Below are 23,842 nucleotides of genomic sequence, written 5' to 3' on the forward strand. Positions count from 1 at the left end.
TTAAGCTACTTCCCTTACAAGAGGTCCGAAGGAGCAATAAACAAACACCTGCACCAAGGGCATGGTTTTAAAAGAAGACCTTTAGTCATTCAAATAATCACCTTCTAACGTTTTATACGGATATTTCAGGGAAGCTTGCCCCTACCCTGTATACTGTCCATGGAGCAATAAAACTTTCTCCAGAATATAATGTGATCATTTAACAAACAATACCACATGGATTGAAATTAATAGTACATAGATGGAGGAAGACTAAAGACCAAAGAAGGAGATAGGCAGACTTAAATGAAATTGAAGGCTTTCTAGTGAGAATTGATAGCTAAAAGATTGTTAGCATATCACTTTAACAAGAGGGAGCACAAGACTATGGGGAAAGAAAAAAAATCAAATTGATATAGTAAGATAAAAGGGCAAAGGGTCCACCAAACAGGGCGAGTGGAATATTAAAAAAAGAAAGAAAAAGTAAGAGGGTACGTTTTATAGTAGCTTTTTTGAGCCCCCTTTCTTCTCCCAAGGGGCCTGCATTTCATAGTCACACTAAATGTCAAGTGTGGCAACCAACAGTGATGCCCTTTCATTACTCCCATCGTCTATTCATGCTGAGCACATAGAAAACTTCTTGATTAGGAATTATTGACAGGGAAGCTCAGCAGGGTTTCTCTTGAGGAGACTTGATAGTTGAAGACTTGCTGTAAGCACCAAATTAAAAATCCTAATATAAATGCAGAGATGTTATTATTTCTTAAATAATAATATATGTTTCAAGGATGTCAAGGATAGTTGACTAGGGAGCAACATGGGGGCTAGGGGCACCAACCGCAGCACACTAAACAATCCAGAATAACTGTTTACTCTTCCCACACTGCTGACCGAAAGCCTTCGGATAACATACATAGGTGATCAACCTATTTTGAATGTTATGTACACTAAAGACTGCAGCCGTATAAAGGCTACATTTTCCCGGCAAGAGGAAAGGCGAGTCACAAAAACGTGCAAGACTTTTTGCCCCTGCTGGCATAGCTGCAGCGATGGCTCCATACATTTCCCTTTCTCTTTTAAGAAGCGGTACTTATCTTGGATTGATTTATCTCGAAACAGCGGGCAACCGCAGCTGCAGACCTCAATCTACGGGACACATCAAGCAAGTCCGGATTTCCTGGAAGTGTCATGACTTTTCCCTGCTTCTTGGAAGCATTTTCAGCATTCGTAATGGTGCTTCATTGGAGCCCATGTGTTATCCAAAGATTACGGCATTACACTAAACATAATTTTAAAAATGTGAGACCTTTGAGAGATCACTTTTTACTATGATACACAATTTGCTGGCGAGAACTACTCACATACTTGAAAAAAAATGTCCATGTAAGTGGACCTGCGTAGTTTAAGAGTCAACTGTAACCTTAAATTTTAATACAGCTATGCTGCAATGGACAAGTAGGCTGTTATTTATTTATTAAATACTTAAGAGATACAAGAATAGAGTTTTTCTGGCTATGATTTTATCAGCTGTGTAAATTTAAGCAAGTTACTAGTCTCCTCTGTACCTAAGCTTTTTATGGGTAAAATGATTAAGAAATTAGATTACGCTTAAGGGCTTTTCAAACACTTATTCTCTTCATCTTTTGCACTGAATATGTTACATTTAACATCTGAGAAGGATTTACTGGACACTTCCTTACCAGACTGTAATGGTCACATCAGTTCTTATAGGTCATACAGCTGGCTAGAATGCCAGATCCCTAGCAGAAGCACATTGCTTGATTTCATAGATGTTCATGCCCAATGATGGAAACCTGGTTTTTCAAATGGTGTTCTAGATATTTGCTAACGTGTCACTAGCCTCCCTTGCCTTAGGGTGGCGCTTATCTCTGAATGCAGAAAAGCTCATTCCCTCTGCTTACGTTAGACACAATGAGCATGTGTGTAGACTTGGGTTGAGTGGAGTATGCAAACACCTTGTAACCCTTAAGTATTAAAAATGTTGGTTGAGGTGGTGTCTAGTTTCTGACAAGCATATGAGGGGTACCCCCAAAACACGGATTTTTACCCCAAAGCTATGTATTAACTTTTTTTTTTTTTTTAACAAAACAACCTTATCACCTTTAAAGTACTCTCCATTACACATAGTACATTTGTCAAATCTGCGATTCCATTCTTGGAAACATTTTTCAAACTCATCTGTTTGGATGGCTGACAGCACCTCCCTCGTTGTGGCTTCACCTCTTCTATGTCATCAAATCGCTGCCCCTTTATGTCCTGCTGTATTCATGGAAACAAAAAAAAGTCACATGGAGTGAGGTCAGGTGAGGAAGGTATGCGGGGCAAGAGAGGTATGCTGTTTTTATGCCCCAAACTGGTGCACTGAGACGGCTGCATTGAGCAGATGAATTGTCATGGTGGCAAGACCAGTCTCCCATCTGTCACAACTCAGGATGTTTTTGTCACACACTGTTAGTGCTATCTTTTTAGAACATCTAAATAGATAGCTTGATTAACAGTCTGACTTGGTGGAATGAACTCCAAAGGCAGTACACGTCGACATTTTTGTCCATTTGAGAAATTGGAGGGCGTCTAGAAAAAGATTTGTCCTCAATCGGCATGTTACCTTTTTGAAGCGAGAAAACGACTTGAACACTTGAGTTTTTTCCATAGCGCTGTCCTTGTAAGCTGTGTTCAACATCACAACAGTTTCTGCGGCATTTTTCCCAACCAGGAAACAAAATTTCACAATCTCACCCTGTTCTCTGAAATCAGCCATCACAAAAAAATGAGATTTGAGCAAAACTGCTTAGACAAAAAAATTCACTGTGACCAGAGAAAACCTTCTCAAGAAACTCCACTGTTTGATGGTCACCCAAAAGGAAAAAATGTATGTTACAAAAGCTCCACCCAGCAGAGCGTTTTTCCTTCTTTTTTTTTTCGGGGGTGGGGGTGGTATACCCTCATACACTCTCCTTTCGATTCTGAGCCAGTGGTCTACGTGTTTCCTCCCCTCCAACAGACACAGGTGCTTCCAGGAAAAGAAAATGCACAGTTCTTATTCTTGAGATCTGTACTATGAACTGCTAATAAGTCAGCCCCCGACTACTGCACCTCAATGTGCAAGGTCATGAAAGACTGCTCAGTCCTACACCGTCTCTGGGACGGGTTGTGGATTACACTATTGTGATCCCATTTAGCGATCCAAAAGGATTGTTGAATTTTCTAGATAGGTATAATGCTGCAGTTTAGGTCTGTGAGACATGATACCTAGAAAAAAGAACAGGAGGAATATTTTGGAAAATATGCAGATTTTGTTATTCGGTGAGGACAAGGGCAGCGAGAATGGAGTGATGTTTGAAGGCAAGTTATGTGATATCCGAGGTCAGCAACTGCTTCAAAGTATTTGAAGCGTGGGTTGATTTCACCACTTTCATAAATGACAACAAGGTACAAGAACACCAAAGTCTTTGTAAAAAGCTTCATAATTAGTAGCTGGTAGATCCATGATCTGAAATGTGGTCCAAATAATTCACTAGCACACCAATTTCCTTCGGCTTATGCAAATCCCTTAGGGGAAAGATATATTTTGAAATGTGAATTCTTCAGAATTTAGAAGGCAAAAATGCATTGCAAACATTCCTGCAAGGGTGGGGACTCCCGGACATGAAACAGAGAGTTATTCCTGTTATTGTTTTCAGGTCCCATTGAGTGAGCTCTGATTCATTGACACTCTATGCACAACAGAGCAAATCACACTGCCCAGTCCTGTGTCATCCTCAAAATTGCTATGTTTGAGACACCGCGTCCTTCTTATCGACACTAAGCTAATCCATCTCATTTCTTTTTTTCAACAACCTTCGACTGTACCACAGATGATGTCTTTCTTCAGGGAATGGTCTCTCCTGAAAGCATGTGCAAAGAATGTGGGGCATATATTCCCTATCCTCACTTTCAAGGAGCATTCTGCCCATCCTTCTTCCCAAACCAGATGGGTTTGTTTTTGTGAGAGTCCATAGTACTTCCAATATTTGCCAACACAATTCAAATGCACCAGCCTACATTTACATGCCTATCAGGCAATTGAATATACCATGCAATGGAGCAGGCACACATGATTTCTCAATTTGACGTATTTGCTCTCTAACACTTTAAAGAGGTCTCAGGTAGCAGATTTACCCAATGCAACGTGGCCTTTAATTTCTTGACTGTTGCCTCCATGAGAAAATCTTGATACCCTTCAGTGTTTCCTTTGTTTACTGTGATATTGTTTATTGGTCCATTTATGAGGACTTTTGCTTTATTTGGGTTATAATTCAAACTGAATGCTTCAGTTGTTCATCTGTATTCGTGTTTTAAGACCTCTTGGATTTCTTCCAGTAAGGATGTGTCATTTGCATATCCGTGGTTGTTAATTTGCTTTCTTCCCATCCTGATTTCGCGACCAGCATGCAGGCTAGCCTCTTGGATTATTTACTCAGCATATAGGTTCCATAAGTATGATAGAGCAATATGCCTCTGATATATACCTTTCTTGATTAAAATCATGAAATATCCCTTAGTTATGTTTGAAAAATAGCTTTTGGGTTTATGAACAAGTTTGACACGACACAGCTAAATATTTTGGAATTCTCATTCTTCACAATGTTATCCATGGTTTGTTATGATCCACACAATGTAATAGCTTTGCATAGCTGGTAAAAGATCAGTAAACATTTTCCTGCTTGTCTCTGCTTTGAGCCAAGATCCATCTGACATCAGCAAAGATAGTCCTCATTCCAAAAAGATTACTATAGTAATATTTTGGCAGAAAGCATAAATAAATAAACTAGGATAAAGTCAGTCTATTAATAGCCTCACATTAATGCAGGTCATGATTTCAGACAAATTATTCAGTTCAGTTCAGTCTGGCTACCTCCTCCCAGAACAAAACAAGGACTTTTGAGTTTTAGCATCCTTTGGATTGTAGTATGGGGTGCAGCATCATGTCCTTGGTTATCAGCCTGCCTGAGTCTGTCTAGGGGCTTTTCAGAGAATCCTGGATTAGAAGCTGAGTTTTCTGATGGACTGAATGGGCCTCTATCCCTGGCCTCATTTCAGAAGGCTGTTGCTGACTATTAGGACCGTGGATCCCTCTCTATGGGTTGTAAGAAGCAGTGGCTCTGCTGTAAACAGGGAGAGCCATGCAGTATTCCACGCTGCTAAGAGAAGCCTTATGGCCATGGATCTACTATGATTTTAACCTTTTCTTGCCCAAAGATTATAGAGAAAAGTTTGTCAATGACATCCTAATTTCTATTATATTTGGGAGGTCATTGAAACAATATACAGTATCCTTATATATTGAATTCACACTGTGACTGGATTCAATGAAGCTTATCTAATTAGAAAAGTGGTGGATATTTATAAAGAGCTAAGGCTGCATTATGATATGGTTCGTTGAAAATAGATGGAAGGTTACAAGTGGAATTGGAAGTGGTATTTTTGTTTTTGCTGTTTTCCCCCATAGCCCAGGCTACTCTGACCAGGAAAAAAACTAATATGAACCTGGAATATTTTAAAACTGATATTTGAGGGTGTCCCCCCCAAAACCCAGAATTGAGCTGGATGGAGCGGAGTTCCATAGTATGCATTTTTCCTGCTAGGCAAGCATCAAGAAATTCACTCTGAATTAGTGCACCTAGTGTTGTCGCCTGGAAGGTTCTCGCTGATCACAGTAAATTTTTTTTGCAAAAGCATTTCACTCAAACCTTGCTTTTTGTGGAGGCCAATTTTAAAAGAACGGCATGCATCTGTGAAATCTTGTTTTCTGCTCAGGAAAAACGCCACAGAAACTTGTGATGCTGGACTCAGCTTACAAGGACAGTGCTATGGAAATAACTCAAGTGTACAAGGTTTTTTTTGTTTGTTTATTTCAAAACCAGGGAAATGTTGATTGAAACAAATTTCTTTCTGGATAGCTGTCAACTTCCCGAATGGAAAAAAAGGTTGACAAAATCTGCACTTGTGCTCAAAGACTGACGATGCACCAGTGAGGAGAGAGTATCTGGACTATCTTGGAGCTCAGTTCAGGGAATTTTAACAGAAGATTTGGGAATCAGAAGGGTCGCTGTGAAATTTGTGACTGAGGTTCCGACTGACCAGGAAAAAGAATGTTGAGGGGAAGCATGCTGTGCTTTGAAAGAACAGCTATGAAGTGACCCGGCCATTTTCCCCACTGGTGAGGAGACAGGGTGCTGTTCATATGACCCCCAAATCAAACATCAATCAAGCCGGTGGAACATGCCATCCTCACCTTGCCCCCTCCCCCCCGGAAAAAAAGCTTGTCAAGTGAAATCAAAGATCAAGACAATGCTCATTTGTTTTTGTTTTTTATATGAGGAGGCTAGTGCATTTGGAGTTCATTCTACCAGGTCAGACTGTTAACCAAGCTTTTTATTTAGAGATTCTGAAAAGATTGCATAAGAATATGTAATCAAAAAGCCTGAGTTGTGGCAGAGGGGGGACTGGTTTTGCCACCACGGCAGTGCAGCTGTTCATACAGCCATCTCAGTGTGCCAGTTTTTGCCTCTCTTTCCCCATGCACCTTACTCACCTCACTTTGCTCTGTGTGACTGCTTTTTGTTTTTGTGAATGCAGAGGGACACAAAAGGGCAGCGATTTGATGACATAGAATAGGTGAAGCAAAAAATGAGGGAGATGCTATCAGCCACCCAAAGAAAAGAGTTTGAAAAAGGTTTCCAAGAATGGAATCACAGATTTGACAAGCATACTATGTGTAATGGAGGGTACTTTGAAGGTGATGAGGTTTTTCTTTTAAAAAATTTAAATACATAGCTTTGAACAAAAATCTGTTTTTTGGAGTATCCCATCATATAACAATTTTTTCTACATAATATTTAAAATATAACTAGTTGGTGAGTTTTCTTTTTGTTTGGGTCTGTATCTTTTATTGGTTTCACATCTTAACACATGGTATAAGCTTTAACAATTTCCAAGCTGTGATTGAATATAAAGTTAGTGTTTTGAGTGCATTAGGAATTCATGCCATGGCAGTGCTCTGAAATACAGAGGTACATTATCTTGTACCCAAAGCAAACTTGACCTTGGTGCTTCAGATGCATTAATCGCTTTCTTCTGGGCACAATAGCAGAGCACTCACTTGGTATGAATAATGGATGCAGAAACCCTAGATTCATTTTTAGCTTGTTAGTCTTCATATGAGCACAAAAATGAGGTTAAGTTAGGATTCAAGAGGCCAAATTGCCAGTATTTGTAATTTATTGTGTTTGGCAATTTCTTCCCTAGCATGAGCTACATAGCTGCTCCAAGAAACCAACTCCATGTACGAAATGAAGTCACTCCATGTATGTAAACGCTATTGTTCTCTGTTTCTGTGATGTATGTAAACGCTATTGTGCTCTGTTTCTGTGATGAACGTAAACACTATTGTTCTCTGCTGCTGTTCTGTCTTCTTCTTATTTCTATAACCCAGTGCATGACCAGCTAGGTGACAAGAACTGAATATGTTAGACCCCCAACTACTCCTAAAGAAAAAAGCAATAAATCTACATGATGCTAGATGAGGTAAATCTAGGAATTTGAGGATCATTAAGGACATAACTCAAGATGGAGATAATTTGATTATGAAATTTTAAAATCAAGTTAAATCTGTTCCAATAAACTAAGAAGTGTATGAAGGTAAGAAACCATAGAAAGTTGTATTCAATGACAATATCAAAATGTGAGGGGTGCTCTAGTAGTGTAGTGGATTAAGCATTGGGCTGCTAACTGTAAGGTCAGCAGTTTGAAACCACAAGTCACTTCCGAAGGAGGAAAGACAAGGCTTTCTACTCCCACAAAGTGTTACACTCTCAGACCCTCCAGGGGCATTTCTACTGTCCTCTAGGATCACTACAAATCAGAATGGAGGTTTTTTGTTTTTTTTTTTGTCTATATCAAACTGTGAAGCAAGCTCTCTTCCAGTTCCACGGATTTGGATGCTGGCTCCCTGCCAGCTGACTTGCATGATGACCGACAATGGGCACACGTTTTGTTACTTTCGAGCTGGAGATCATGCAGCATGGCCCAGTGGGCGACATCACCAGGCCGGGTGGTCCTGAAGTTAGCGAAGGTCTCCGGGAACACCTGAAGCAGCACAATGACCTGAAAGACCGCTCATTCTTGCCAGGCCTGGGGAGACCCATTGTGGCCAAGGGCTGGGAGGCACAGACTGGTGAAGACCGGCTGGGTAGTGCTGCGGGAGATCAATCCAGCGGATTCTAAGCCTGGCACCATTCGAGGGGACTTGTATTCACGTTGGTAGCAGCATCATTCGTGGCGGCCAGAAGCGCTGAGAGAGAAACCAGCCTCTGATGTAAGCCGGGGGCATTGGTGGACCACGAGTCTGGTGGCTATGACTGGGTCAACGAGTCAGGGGGGGCACAGCAGTCCACTTCCCGTGAGCCCGTTGACACTGCTCGCTGTGCCCGTCCTGCAGACAGCTCTTCTTCCATGGTTGGAAGCAGTAAGAACGGTGTCCTGTCCCCTTCCAAAGCACATTGACCAGTAAAATAAAGTCTTTGGAGAATGGGGATGGGGGTGCGGGGAGTGAATCTACTGTTTCTTTACATCTCCTCTACCCAAGACTGTGCACTTATAAAAAGTTTTGGTTTGGATTTTTTTTCCTTCTTTTCTTTTTTTACATTTTATTAGGGGCTCATACAACTCTTATCACAATCCATACATATACATACATCTATTATATAAAGCACATCCACACATTCCCTGCCCCAATCATTCTCAAAGCATTTGCTCTCCACTTAAGCCCTTTGCATCAGGTCCTCATTTTTTTCCCCTCCCTCCACGCTCCCCCCTCCCTCATGTGCCCTTGGTAATTTATAAATTGTTATTTTGTCATATTTTGCCCTATCTGGAGTCTCCCTTCCCCCACTTCTCTGCTGTCCATCTCCCAGGGAGGAGGTCACATGTGGATCCTTGTAATCAGTTCCCCATTTCCAACCCACTCACCCTCCACTCTCCCAGCATCGCCCCTCACACCCTTGGTCCTGAAGGTATCATCCACCCTGGATTCCCTGTGCCTTCAGCCCCCATATGCACCAGTGTACAACCTCTGCCCTATCCAGTCCTGCAAGGTAGAATTCGGATCATGGTAGTTGGGGGGAGGAAGCATCCAGGATCTGGGGGAAAGCTGTGTTCTTCATCGGTACTACCTCGCACCCTGACTGACCCATCTCCTCTCCTAAACCCCTCTATGAGGGGATCTCCAGTGGCCGACACTTGAGCCTTGGGTCTCCACTCTGCTCTTCCCCCTTCATTCAATATGGTATATATGCATAGACACACACACACACATATATATATATATACATATATATATCTTTTTTCTTTGCATGATGCCTTATACCTGGTCCCTTTGGCACCTTGGTTTGGATTTTTGTTTAATTTATTTTTACACTTTTTATTGTGAAGTGGGTGAAGGTTGATAGCAGAAATCAGTTTTTCATTCAGTAATCCATACATATTTTGTTTCACGCTCTCAGTCCCTTTGATGTAATATCCCACTTGCTTTGTTTCTCATTTCCAAGCCCTTTATTTCCCAACTCTTCCTGCATTCTGGACTTTCACCTTGGGCAAATACTTCCCTTTTGATCTTATATGATGAATTATTCCAAGAAGGGAGTATCTCTCCAGTGTTATGGTTCATCGTATACCTGTCCATTGTTTGACTAAAAATTGAACCTGAGGTAAGTTCACTTCCAGACTTGAAGGGTCTTTGCTTCACTAGGTAGCTCATAAGCTTATAAGACCCCAATTTTAGTCACCAAAGTCTTTGTGAATTCTGTTAGGCCAACTGACTGACCTTGGTGTTCCCCAAGACTAAAATCCTGAGCTCCCAGACCCAGCCTAGGTCTATACACTTCTGAAGGGTATATTTCCATATCGCTAACCCTTGTTCAGTGGCTGAGGCATTGGGCTGCTATATGACTGATTGGTGGTTCAAATTCACGAGCTTCCCTGTGGAAGAAAGATGAGGCTGTCTGCTCCTGTAAAGATTTACAATCTCAGAACATTATATAGGGGCATTATGAGTCAAATCAACACAATACCGGTGGGATTTTAAACCCTTTCCATGGTTCAATTTATAGTCTTCAATTTACATCAAAATGACAGTTTGGTCATCCTTGAAGACCTTAAATCAAATTGTTTCCCTTTTAAATCTTTTTGTTTTGGAAAGAGAAGGGAGTCTGAAGAGGCAAAATCAGGCCTGTAGGATACACAGGGCAAGATTTGCGCATAAGATTCTAATTGGACAGTTCTTGCTACCTCTCAAAATGAGAAAGTGTATTGTCATGATGGAAAAAGAAAAGTCCTTGGTGTAACTAATAAGCCCTGGTAAACATCCTGTGTCCTTTGAAAAAATCCATAAAGATTATCGCTCCTCCATACTCCACCCCAAACTTTCTCTATGACCTTCTTAACGGACCTCTCTTCGTTGAATGTAACTGACTCAAACGTCACTATTTTGATAGGATCTTGTCCTCTGGATTGTATTGGTAAGTTCAAAATGTGTCCCTGTATATGGTTTATTTTATAAAATTATCTTATCTTTGATTTTGCTTACAAGTCTGAGGGAATGATGAATTATGGTAATTCTCAGTCCAAAAGCTTAGTGAGTTCAAGATGTTTGCTTCCAATTGAATATGGCAAGCTAATGGGAGACCCCAACTTTAGAAGTTACTCCGTCAGTCACACGGAGCCCCCCAGTCCTGGAGGGGTTACGAGTTTGGCTGTCATCTGTATTTCAAAATGGCAATTCAAATCCACCAGCAGCTCCACTGGAGAGACTCAGCTTTCTACTCAAGTAAAGAGTTACACTCTCAGAAAATCATAGGGTGTCACTATGAATCAGCTTTGATATGAGGGCCATGTGCATCCTTGGCAATTCTTGGATCTTTCCCGACAATTTCTGAACATCCTTTAGTTTCTTCATTCGATGAGATTGACTGCGTTTGTGCGATAGAGTTTATTGTGCCAGCCTGGCCGATAAACACAAGTAGGATTAATTGAAGGGCAGAGGGATAAATGGCTTGGTGAGCCTTGCCTTGCTTGTTCTGTGCCTTAATTTAAAGGGGTACACTACCTGTGGGATGCCTAGCCTGTGGACTGTGTCGCTGTAAATTGAGGTCCCTTTAATCCACAGGATTGGAATGTTCGTCTCTGGAGGTGGGGACTGACAGTTGATGACAGTTGGTGACCTGCCTTGCTGTTTGCCGCCTGGAGATATAGCCCAGCTCTCTCTATAGAAGGGGACTGGCAACTGGCAGCTCTCAAGCCTTAAAGGACTGCTAGTGTCTCACTGCTTTATAATTTAACTGTTAATTTCTTGTATTATTGATCTGTATATTATTTAACAGTTCATTTCTTGTATTATATATCTATCTTTATAAATATATTTATATATAATTACTAGCAATCTGGTTTGTCTCTCTAGGGAACCCTGTCCAACACAGTTTGCAATCTTGGTTCATCTCTGAAGTCTTCCTTAGCTTTTTAAAAACACTTGATCCATCTGAACACTGTTGGGGGAAGTGGCTCTGAAACTCAAAAGCAAACTTGCTGGCTTCTAGTCACTCATGTGACCCCCTGTGGGTTTCTGAGACTATGACTGTTTATGGAAGTAGAAAGCTCAGTCTCCCGCCAAGCTACTGGTGGTTTCAAACTGCTGACTATGCAGATTGCAGCCCAATGTGTAACACTACCCCACGAGGGCTTCCGTCAACTTTTTACACCCCCACCCCCCAAAAGGAAAACAAACAAACAAGAAACCCTAATGACAACAAATTAACTGCAATGATGTGGGAAGATGTACGCTTCAGCTTTGTTAAAAACTTACTGCTATCCCTGACATCAAAATTACAAATGGTTTGTTTTTTCCACAGCACAAGAAATCTCTTATGTGTGTGTTTACATGAAGTGGTCAGAGACAGATGACGCTCTAGCACTATGAAGACAAGTGCATGACTGAGCGACCTTGTCTTGTCATTTACTGATCTTATGTTTAAATGTATTTGTTTGGAAGAAACCTGTGCGCATATGAACTGAAACTCGAGAAGTTTCAGCTCGAGGAGTCCTGGTGCCAGCATGCTTGCTAACCTCAAGGTCAACAGTTTGAATCCACCAGGAACTTCATGGGAGAAAGATGAGACTTTTGTTCTGGTAAAGATTTACATCCTTGGAACATGTTCCCAAGGTCTGTGGCTCGTGTGGCCCTCTGATCTCCAAGTGCACGCAAGAGAAACATGGAGAGACTGTGACAGCTCAGGTCAGCAAAGCATCTGCCGCTGCTACTCGTCTTTCCTAGAAAAGTCTCCAGGATCTGGGCCAGGCATCTTCCTACGTAAGTCCAGTTTTCTATCAGCTTCCATGGAGGAGGGTGGGCTGGATTGATTTGGGCTTGGTACTTTCTATTCTCCTCTCCTGCAGGATGTCCTTGCTTTTCCTGGCTGTTAAAGAAATTTGAAGATGTGGCCGTGCTTTCGAAAGCAGATCTGGCTAGTAAAACAGCCTTGACAGGGGATGACGCACAAAAGACCTAGAGTATTGAGCACTGAAGCACTGTGGGAAGAAAGACCCTCAAGCAGACCATGTTGTATAAAGCAGAAAAATATTAAAATGTACCTGGCTTAATAAATAAAAAGACATGTGGGGCAAAAAAGATTTACAACCTTGGAAATAAAAAGGGAGCAATTCTACTCACTTCAATGGAGTTTCAATGAGCCTCGATAAATTTTATGGGACTGGGTTAGTATGTTAAGAGTTAGCAAAATCCTCTGACTGGGTGAAGAAATCTGGTATAGATGCATGTCTTTATATTTTATATTATAAAATGCAGAATCTAATTTTATTTTGAAGAATTCTATATCACTAGATTAATTTTTGAAATAACTATAAACATCCTCAAATATAGAAACCCAAATCCTTGTGTAGTTACACCATATAGCAACTTCACCATGTGCCTCAATTCCTTACTTAAAAAACAAGGTAGTGGGGGATGAATATGAGTAAATGAATGAAAATAAGAGATAACCCAATTCTGTAGTAGAGAAGCTACATATTTTTATTTGCACATAGAAAAATAGTTCAGTTACCATTGGAGCAAAAATTTTGCTGCTAAAGAAAAGTTTGTTTATGCAGGAATTTTTCAAAAGATGTTTACACATAAACTATACTTTCTTTCCTGCTACCAACACAGCTATTTTCAAATTATCCTTCAAGGCTATTTTTGGATGTATCGTCATTCTCTATGCGGATTATTTTCATTAAAGTAAAATCATCATGTGATAAATCTTCACTCATACATGAGTAAATGACTAAAGTTTGTATTCTGCATTAAAATTAGAGCCTAAAGCTGGTTAAGAGATGTTTCATAATTAGGTGATGTTTCAGTTTTCTTGGATACATTTTCTCCAGAAAGATTGCATGGGACTATTTCCTTATGATGGTTTAAGTGTCCTACAGGTAGATAATATTTATATATATTCAAATATAGATATTTTTCTTCATCAGTATGGAATGAAGATAGCATGTACTTCAATGTTCTTTTCAGTTTGAGGCTACACATCATGATTATTCTGACATATATTATATTTCACATAGCCAATTAAAAACTGCTCTCCTGCACATGATTTTCTAATCCAATTACTCAAAACAGAAACAATAACAACAACGACAAAAACACACCAGAAGTGTAATGTATACAGTTTCTGCTGCAAACTCAGTATACTTTCTGGAAGGGAATAGTTGTGGGGATGTTGGTGAGATGATAAATCATATGGGTGGTGAGGTGAAAATGAATGCAGTTGTACAGGCTGGAATCACAAATAATTAGTAAGTGGCTTTTGTTTTTAATAAAGAAGGAATTAAATAGAGAACATGTCAGAATACTTTTAGCATGTCTATTGATAGTTAATTCTTTCTTGAAGAAGAGGGTTTTTTCTCTAGGATTTTTCTCTCTTCTCAGTACCCTGGTTGTAGTCATGCATTAGATCATCACTCTCTAGGGAAAAATATTTTATGCCCTCAATGAATTGAAAAGACACTTAATGACACATGTACCATTTTATGGAGTTCCTAAGCCTGACTATAAAGCTGGGCATATTGCAATAAAATAAGAGATTTTCTGTACCTCCTACATTGCACATCCATATTTTATATATTGTTCATAATCTCCATTTGAGCATATGGGTAGCACTTGTCTAGACCTGGATCCTCATTATGTAGTCAAAAAGTACTGGAAGTTTGCGTGGAGAAAATGAAAGAGCACGTGACCCAGGGACAAGGCCACTGACGTTCTGTAACCGGTTTGTTATCTCTGGCTCAGCATTGTGATTAGAAAGCACTAGTAACACGTATTCAGTACTTACAGACATCAGTCCTGACTTGCTCAATGCCTTCGGTTCCACCATGAGCATACTGCTCTTAACTCTGGAACAAAGACAAGCTGGTCGAGGAAGTGGGAGTTTCTCCTGCAGGAATTCATGCTGGACTTGAACTTTGCATTTCCGCTGCTTTCACTGCTGTCAAAGATCTCCCTTTACTTGCACATATTCCTTCTCTTTAGAAGATCTTGAAGTCCTCATGACATCGCCTGTAAAAGAAATAAGCTCTTATAAAGCAATAAATAAGTAGTGCTACATTTTGGGAAAATAGCTCACCTTTCTAAAAAACAGGATAAGAGCACACTAAAAACAAACAAAGAAACCTAAAACGCTAAACTCAAACCAGTTGCTGTTATGTTGACTCCAACTAACGGTAATAACCACATTTACAGCGTGACCCTGCCCTCCACAGGATTTCCCACCATCTCCAAGCCAAAGGAGCCTTTCTTCCCAGGCACTCATGGATGGAGTTGGGACCGAACCAACTTTTTGGTTAGCAGTTGAGAACCTAATCAACCACCTCAGTTAGATTCTTTCTTCTGTTTTTCCATGGAGTCAATTCTGACACATACAAACTCCCACGGAGCATTTCCTTGTGTGTTTACTAGCCTTCAACTGTTCTTTGTGAATCGGCTGTTCAGGACTTTTGCCCGCCTTCTCAGAGGGTTATTAGTTTTTTTCTTGTTGTAAGCTTGTGAAATTCTGTAGATCTTAGAGTGCATTGTCTGCTTTGTTGTTACTAAATATCTTTTTCCAACGGTGGGAGAAGATTTTACAAGTTGTACAGTGTGTCAGTCTGGGTACATCAGAGAAACAAGTCCACAGAAACTCATATGTATAAAAGAGAGTTTATCTAAAGGGTAACTGCCCATCAAGAAAACATCCCAACCCAGTGCTGCCCAAGCCCATAAGTCCAACATTAGCTCCTATGTATGACCTCAAACCAAAAGTCTTCCTCCATCTCTCAAAACACATGCAATGATGTCAACTACAGGAGGAAAGTCAAGTCAGTGAATGTGTAAGCATCTCAGCACTGGCAGGGTCTCCACACGGGTCCTCCAACACCCAGGGCTGCATCGGGGTAGGTCCATGTGGCTTCTCCTCTGGGATACCTTGCAGGAAGTGAGCCTTGCCAGCTGAAGCAGGGAAATGGCTAAGACAACTGTACCCTGGTCCGACCATCAGAAAGCAAGAGACCAGAGAACTCAAAAGGTGAGGCTCACAGAGCCATTTATCTCTCTTCCCCTTATCTCTTAGCCCCACCTGTGTTTATCAACCAGGTTGTCACAATGAACTTTAACTATCTCATACAGTGTTGATTTATGGTACATGATATCCGAGGATGCTGCTTACTCAAGTATGAGATTTCCAGCTTTGTATTTTGCATGCGTAACAGTCTGACTCACAGAGTCCCTGTAGGACAGGGTAGAGCTGCCCCTGTGAGTTTCCAAGACAGCAACTCTTCACAAGAACAGAAAGCCTCGTCTTTCTTCTGCAGAGTGGCTGGTGGTTTCCCAAGTGCTGACCTTTCAGAGAATGCATAACCTCGACACCACCAGTCTCTGAAACAGGAACAATGTTAGATAATTTATAGCTTTATAGATATTCACTCACCATCATTCTACTTTTGTGGGATTCAGACGAATTGATGGTTACTCCCAGGTAGAAGAGTGAGACATTTTCAACAAGCGTTTGGGCTCCACTCTCCTTCCCACAGCCTATTTTAAATGTAGGTCTTCACTTTCTGGTGTCACTTTTTTTGCTGAACTAGATCCATACCTTTGCTATGGAAGATAAAACAAATAAAATATGACCTGCCTACTTAATCACTGTCAAAGAAGGACTTCTACTTCCCTTTTTAAAACTAGAGTTTCATTTTTAGTATCAATTATAGGTTGAATTGTGTCACCAACAACTATGTTCAAGTCCTAACCTCCAGTTCTTTGTCAATGTGGCTTGTTCAGAAGGACGATCAGTGCAGGTTGAATTAGTCAACATGGGGTTATACAAGAGTAGGGTTCAGCCTCAGATAACCTGACCGGTGTGCTTACGGAGGAACTTGGAGCCTAGCGGATTCTGTTTGAGGCTGCTAGCCATATGCAAGGTCCAAAGACAGGAGAAGGATGAGGCTTTCTCGAAAAAAGTTGCAGTCTTGGTGTAGTTTGATACTCCTGCACACAGGAGAGTTTGATTCGGCCCTGGAGGGCCACTGGAAAATCTGAATGGACTCAATAGCAGGGAGTTTGGTTTTGAGTTGGTGTCCTTTTAAGAAGAAGAGAAGAGACAGAGATACTAGGAAAGTCATCGATGTTTAAGTGGGAAATAGAAATTGGACTCATGCCGCCACAAACTGAGAAAGTTCTGTGATGACCAAAAGATTGCAGAGGGAGACTCTTTCTAGCTCTCAGACATAGTGGAGCTCTACTAATATCATGAATTCCAATTTCTAGCCTCAAGAACTAAATGAGAATGAGTTCTGTTGCCTTAAGCCAACCTCTTTGTGTGCTTTGTAATGGCAGCCCACACTCACTCACTGTTACTGCAGTCAATTGCAAGTCATCGTGACCCCAGAGGGCACAGTAGACTGGCACCTGAGGGTTTACAATTTTTATGGTGTTATTGGCACCTAATCCACATATCATATAATCCAATTGTTCAATCATATCAAGAAGGATTGTGCAATCATTACCACAATCAATTATACAGTACTCTTTCTTTTTCATCCCCTGATTAAATCATTTTGAAAGTGGGCTGTGTAATAGCATTTAGTTCTAGAGTTACCTCTCCTCCTTCCTTCACTTTTTACTCCCCAAATCCCCTCACCCTCCCCATTCCCCATTCAACCCCACATCCCCTATAAACCCTTGCACCACTTCCTATCTCTAAGCTTCTGGTTTTTCTGTGCTTCACAAACTGCTAAACTCAACAGAAACAGAAAAAGACAAAAATAAAATAACATGGTAAGGATAAAACAACAGTAATATAAAGTTAAAAATATAAACACTAGGTGAAAAACAATAGAGCACTATGCTAGATAGGATTCTCAAGAGTAACAAAACCAGGACACTAATGATTATATATATAAATAGTTAATCTATACAGCAGTACAAATGGCTCAGTGTAACTCACTTCCATGAGACAGCTAATACACTGGCAGTCCTTCAAGTCTTGAGAGCTGCCGGGTAGTCCTCTATTGAGCAATTCATACTATCCAGCCACAGGCAGCAAACAGCAAGGCGGGTCACCAACAGTCAGCCAGATGACAGGATCCAACAGTCCTCAGCTCAAGCGATGCATACGCCAGTAGTGTGGCGGAGCATGTCTTGAAGGAACTTCAAACTACAGTGACACAGTCCAAAGGTTAGGTGTCCCACTGGTAGTGTAACTTGCAAATTGTGGCAGAGACTAAGCAAAGGCAGCTGCACATTGGCTCGATCATCAAAGAGCAAGAGACAAGAAAGGTGAGGCTCACCGAGCCATTTATCTCTCCACCCTTCAATTAATCCCACATGTGGTCATTGGCCAGCTTGGCACAAAAACCTACCTATCACGACCACCACTAATATTTTAAAAGCCATGGAAGGAATTTTTGTCATGGAACAAGCCAGAAATCCTTGCAACCTGAATAAATTCAGGCTGGGTCTAGAGTGAGGTCAACTGACCTAGGATCAAGTTTGATCCATCATAATTGGGATTACAATGAATATGTTTGGTGGTGAGTTTGTTCCAGACCTTTGCCTGTGGCTAGAGGGGATCTGTCAGCAGTGTAATCTGACATGATACTCTGCAGATGGGTTTGGGGCTACCACTGTCCTCTACAACCTTCCACAAACTGGGTGTTCACACTTGTAGCTCTGATATTTTCTTCTTCGTCTTTTTTGAATTTTGTTATTGTCATCTTTGGGTCACACAAGCTGATGCGCCTCTCCCATGTGGACTTAGTTGACTATACTTAGAGGGTTGCTTATTTGAATACAAGGCTTTAAGACCCCAGACCACTATTCTGATTGATAGCCAGGCACATCTGCTTTCTTGACAACCCTTTGCTATAGCGACTCTTATTTTCAGTGATCATTTTAAGAAGGTGAGGATTGAGCAGGGCCATGTTATCAGAACCTAATGTTCTTGGATTGAGGCCAGAGCCAAATAGGTTCTAGGTCCCCTTCCAGCAGACATTCTGAGTTGGGGGCTGCCCACAGGGCCCAATGACAGCCACCTCCAGAGTCCCAAGGAAGTCACTAGCTGATTCCTCTCCCATAGGAATACTCCAAGCCTCAGTCCAAGGGTACAGGCAACCTTGAGGCAGCGCTCATTTCATTCAGCCAGACCTCTATGCCACGTCCTTCTGGTGTCATCCCTGTGTTATGCCATGCTGCATCACATGGTCATCGTCCACAGTCATCACGCTATTTAGGCCACGGGTTAAAGCCTCATCTCTATCCCATGCAGTGGCTAGTGGTTTAGTACTGCTCACGTGGTGATGAACAGCCCAGGTGATAATCCACTATGTCACAGGGTTACTTAAGATAGCCTTAGGTAACAAAGATATTACCTAGTCTGTGTATTTTCCCTGGGTAATGAATACTCTGGTTAATTGCCAATTAGCTGATTCCAACTTAGGGTGACCTCCTGTGTGCAGAATGTACTGGTCCAGAGGCCTTTCAAGGGGGGAACTTTTCAGAGTCAGATCTTCAGAATTGTCTTCCAAGGTGCCTTTGGGATAATTTGATTTACCAACTGTTGTTTGTTTGTTTTTATCATTTTATTGGGGACTCTTACAACTCTTATTACAACCCACACATACATCCATTGTGTCAAGCACATTAATACATATACTGCCATCATTATTTTCAAAACATTTTCTTTCTACTTGAGCCCTTGGTATCAGCTCATTCTCCCTCACTCTTCTTTCCTCATGAACCCTTGATAATTTAGAAATTATTATTATCATTTCTTGTCTTACCCAACCACTGTCTCCCTTCACCCACATTTCTGTTGTCCCTCACCCTGGGAGGGAGTTATATGTAGATCATTGTGATTGGTTCCCCTTTTCTTCCCACACCTTCCCCATTCCCCTCCTGGTATTGCTACTCTAGTTATTGTTCCTGAGGGACTGATCGACCCTGGATTCCCTGTGTTGCGAACTCGAGCACTTAATGTTGTGTATCACTCAGGGCTTCCTTGTAAAATAAATAGGGATTCTGTCTAAAATGACTATTGACTAATAGCTCCTCGTGGAAGTAATATCAGGAACTAGGAATGTTCAATGTTAGACATCCTTAGCTTGCTTCATTGACAGTTTATATTGCCAAGGCAAGATTTGGGCTACATTTGCCTTTAAATTTTCCAGGCTAAAATCCTTTAGACCATATGCTATAAAAGGTAACTGTGATGCCTTGTTCATTCATTCTTCTGTGCCTTGGAGAAAATTCAGAATATTTCCTGGTAAGAATTCTGGATCTGAAGAGGGAGTTCTTTCTGATCCAAGGGCAGATGAAATGAGTCAGGTTTTTTATTCTTTTTTTGGCAAGGAGCAGAAACCCATTCCAATTAGCTCCTACGACAACGAGGACTTGTTGAAAAGTTATAGGGGATTTCAAGCACTCTTTTGTACAATGCACAACTAATGGGGTCTCATAGAAACTGGAAATCCATCAGGGACTATAGGGTGTACTTCTACTAGGGCTTCTCAAGGCTAACCAGCTACTGAGAATTTGTATTTCCATTCCAGCTATACTGAATCAGACCCTTAATAAGATGCCCAGGTGATTCCTACAGATCACCAGGTGATTCCTGAGTATCGGGCACTATTTTTAAAGTTGTTTTTCTGGCTTCCTGGGACTTCAGGATTCACTTCTCACTATTTTTTGGGGGGGGTGTGTGGCCAGGGGGGGGGCAGGGGGGTCGTTATTGATAAGGTCTTCCTGTCAGTCAGGCTTATTACTCGGCAGCCATGTCCCCCTGGGACTCCCGCTGGGCTCTGGTTCATATGTGGGGTTTAACGTAGTGTATCTGGCCTGGAGAAGCAGATGCCCAGCAGGGCGTTACACTGAAACAAACCAGTTTGAAACTCTGGTTTCTGAACTTTACAGCTGTTGCATTCCATATTGGAGTTCCTGCCCATCCCCACCCCGGCAAATCTAGCGTTCACTGCCAGGCTTTGGGGTTCTGCCCCTCCATTACTTTGTCCTGTAATGGCGCAGCCTCTGGTTTCTGGAACTACCCTTCTGGTAGCATACCTTCCTGATAGCTACTCGACAAAGGTCTCTTGTGTCACTTCATTAGCATTCTTAATAGAGACGTCTTTGTCCAGCCTATGGCCCGCTGGTCTGTCTCATAGTCTGGGATTCAGCCAGCTGTACCTGGGGGTTGGGAGGGAGGGGAACCACCCTAAAACTCAAACACTAACTCCTGTTATTAATTATTTTAATGAACTAAATTAATGGAATCCAGTTGTGAGTGCTTTTGGAAAATGGATGTACAAATCTTATCCTCGCCATCCTGGCGTATGGGGAGGGTCCTGAGCCGCTGTGCAGAAAGCAGCACGCAGCTGTGCATGGTGGTGCCCTGAACCATGGGCACACCTGTGATGCAGAGGGTGGCTGCCAGTTGGAAGGCTTAGGCCATGTTGATCTGAATCCCAAGCATTTATATACTTGGCAGATACCCACATTTTGATTATATGCTAACAAATTACTTCTATATATTTATTTTTACTAAAACACACCATTTGGAAGATAATTACTACTTTGAGGAGTTTAAAATATAAAAGAAAGGATTCACCACTGTTACCTTGCTAAGGGAAAATGCGGTCTTTCTTTCGATTCTTTTCAATAAATTTTACCGACAGTTCTTCAGAGTCCATAAAGTATCCTAGGGAGTTAGTTGAGCTCAGTCTTTGTCATGTACAGCCCGCTGATCCTATAAAAACTACATAACCTCTCTTATTCTCAACACCTTTGCCTGAGAAGTGGGAATTAAAATGAAAAGTTATTTCATAGGAATCGTGATACAACAGGAAATGTACCTAACACGTTTCAGAATAACCATTTCATTTCAAGGAAATGTGCTAATAATCATCATTAATTTGTTATTTATGACAACCATGGAACTGTTGATATCATTTGCACATTTAACATTCCCAAACAGAAACCTGATTTGTTTTTACAGTTATTCATGTCTTTTTTATGTGTTCCATAAAAAAAATACCCTATGACCTAAATTAAATGAATACTCTAGAATTTAAATATCTTGACCTCTATTATCAATGAAGTTAACTGCTTCTGAATTATTCTAATCAGGTCTCATTTTTATAAAGAAATGCAATTAAGTTTGGAGGGTTTATCTTACTGTCTGGAATCTCACTGGATTATTCTGTCTACTAGTAATTTAATTTTTTCCACTTTCTAGATGCATATTCATGCCATCTGCAAATGGAATTCATTTATATATTCAATCCTATATTTGTATTACTTATTCTTTTATTGCTAGAGTAGCATATTGATACATGAATTGCAACTGTTGTTAATATATTTAGTAGAAATGCTAAAAGGTAGCATTCTTAGCATTTTTGTTGTTTTTTTTCCTATAAGGGAATGATTCCAATGAGCATGCATTAAATATGGCAATTCAGGACTTGAAATAGATATACTCCGATGGTGAGTTTAGCAATCTTCAGTCATTTTTGTTTGGGATGTATAATTTAGAATAAACATTTGTTTTTGTTGAATGTGTTGGCATTTGCTGAGTAGTGTAGAACGCTTTCGCATGTCAAGCTTTGGTATGGGTGTGATGAGTTGCATTGGTGATTCCCTGAACTCGCACATATTATTCATGTATCAATGCATAAACTACTGGCTGTTTTTATAATATGTAGATAATTGTGTATAATTTTGTAACTGAGATTAACCAAATAACCCTTTTGTTATTTCCTGTTTAGATTCTGGTCAAATATCCAAAGATGGCTGTAGATGGGCTTCTGACGCTATAGTTTCATAGGAAACACTGAGGAATATGCTTGTGTTGTATTGAATACTTTTATGAAATAAAATGCAGGCATGCTCCCTGAGTCTATATTTTAAAATTATCTTTTAAAAATTTGTCAGGAGATGTAAAACTCCAGGAGAATGCCAGAAGTGCCGCTTTAGCCAGGGAGCATTCTCGCTCAACCGAGGCAGGCTTGAGGACTTTGAGGGGCTCAGTGTGGGAGGCAGGATAATAGCCCCTAAGCCTATCCATGCCTTAATCCCCAAACCTGTGACTTGGTGTCCTGATGTAGACAAAGGAGCTTTGCCGATATCATGAAGGATCTTGAGACGGGAAGATTATCCTGGAGTATCCAAGTGGGTGCTTGGTTACAAAGATCTTTAAGAGACAGATGGGAAGGTCAAAGCGGAGGCGATAATTAAAGGGGACGGTGGAGGGCTGTGGGTCAAGAGTCAAGAGCTAGATGAACTGTTGAAGCTTGGGTTCTTCTTTAGAGCTTCTAGAAGGAACAGCCCTGTCAACCCCTTTAGATGTCTTGAGGCAGACTAGCAAAAGAAACTACATGTTTTTTAGCTGCGGAATGACCTGCCTCCTTCACCCTCCCATCTCGCAAAGTACCACTAGTGATCGATTTTAGAATGTACTTTCATGTACACAGGTTCAGGACACTACAATTAGTTTAGACTATTCTTCAATATAGTGCTTGTTTTCATATTGTTCCTTTTGATATTGTCATGCAAATGGGGTAGTTAATTTTGTTATGGTAACCGGGATCTCACAGTCAATTTGGGCATTGTTTCTTTTAGGATGAGGAATGTACCTGGTAATGGCATCCTTGCTCCTCTTGAAGCGACCAGAATGCTATACTCAATGCTGTGCCCTGTAACGCTCCCTAACTCGAAAACACTAGTAACATTAATTTTGGTTTCTGCTTCTGTCCACGCTTGCTTAGGTCTTAGACAAAGGATAAACGAGGGTTTTATTTTTTTACCTTAAAATATGAACTGAAATATTGACTCGGGATGCAATCAAAAAATCACTTTTAGATTCTCACAGTCCAGTGATAACTGAATCAAGACTCTCCTAAGTTACCGAGACATTAGAACGGCTGTTATTTATTCGAACCTGTAACCGTTTGACCTGCAGAACATTATAAGATAATAAGTGTATGTTATGTTAAGACATTTAGTGTGTGATTATTGATTTATTTTCGAAACAGCAATAGAACCCTAATGCCCTCAGACATCTGTTGAGCTTCAGCATATTTACCACTACAAGCTCCCGAGGGGAACTGAACTGTGTCTCCGGTGCTTTTCTGCCAACTGCTGTTCAATTGTGCCATCCACGTAGATCAAAATGACAAAAAAAAAATCCTTCCTGTATCCACAAAGAAGTGATACACAAACTGTGTCCTA

At 40.9% G+C, this 23,842-nt stretch overlaps 1 non-coding gene across 1 annotated transcript; it reads left to right on the plus strand.

The window, feature by feature from the left end:
* Positions 1–12,238: 12,238 nt before the first annotated feature.
* Positions 12,239–12,368, plus strand: LOC142452177 (small nucleolar RNA SNORA44). Its single transcript, XR_012785210.1, has one exon. It is a non-coding gene; the product is annotated as a small nucleolar RNA SNORA44 (small nucleolar RNA).
* The last annotated feature ends 11,474 nt before the right edge of the window (positions 12,369–23,842 follow it).

Source organism: Tenrec ecaudatus, chromosome 6, assembly GCF_050624435.1.
Source record: "Tenrec ecaudatus isolate mTenEca1 chromosome 6, mTenEca1.hap1, whole genome shotgun sequence".
Taxonomy (NCBI): Eukaryota; Metazoa; Chordata; class Mammalia; order Afrosoricida; family Tenrecidae; genus Tenrec; species Tenrec ecaudatus.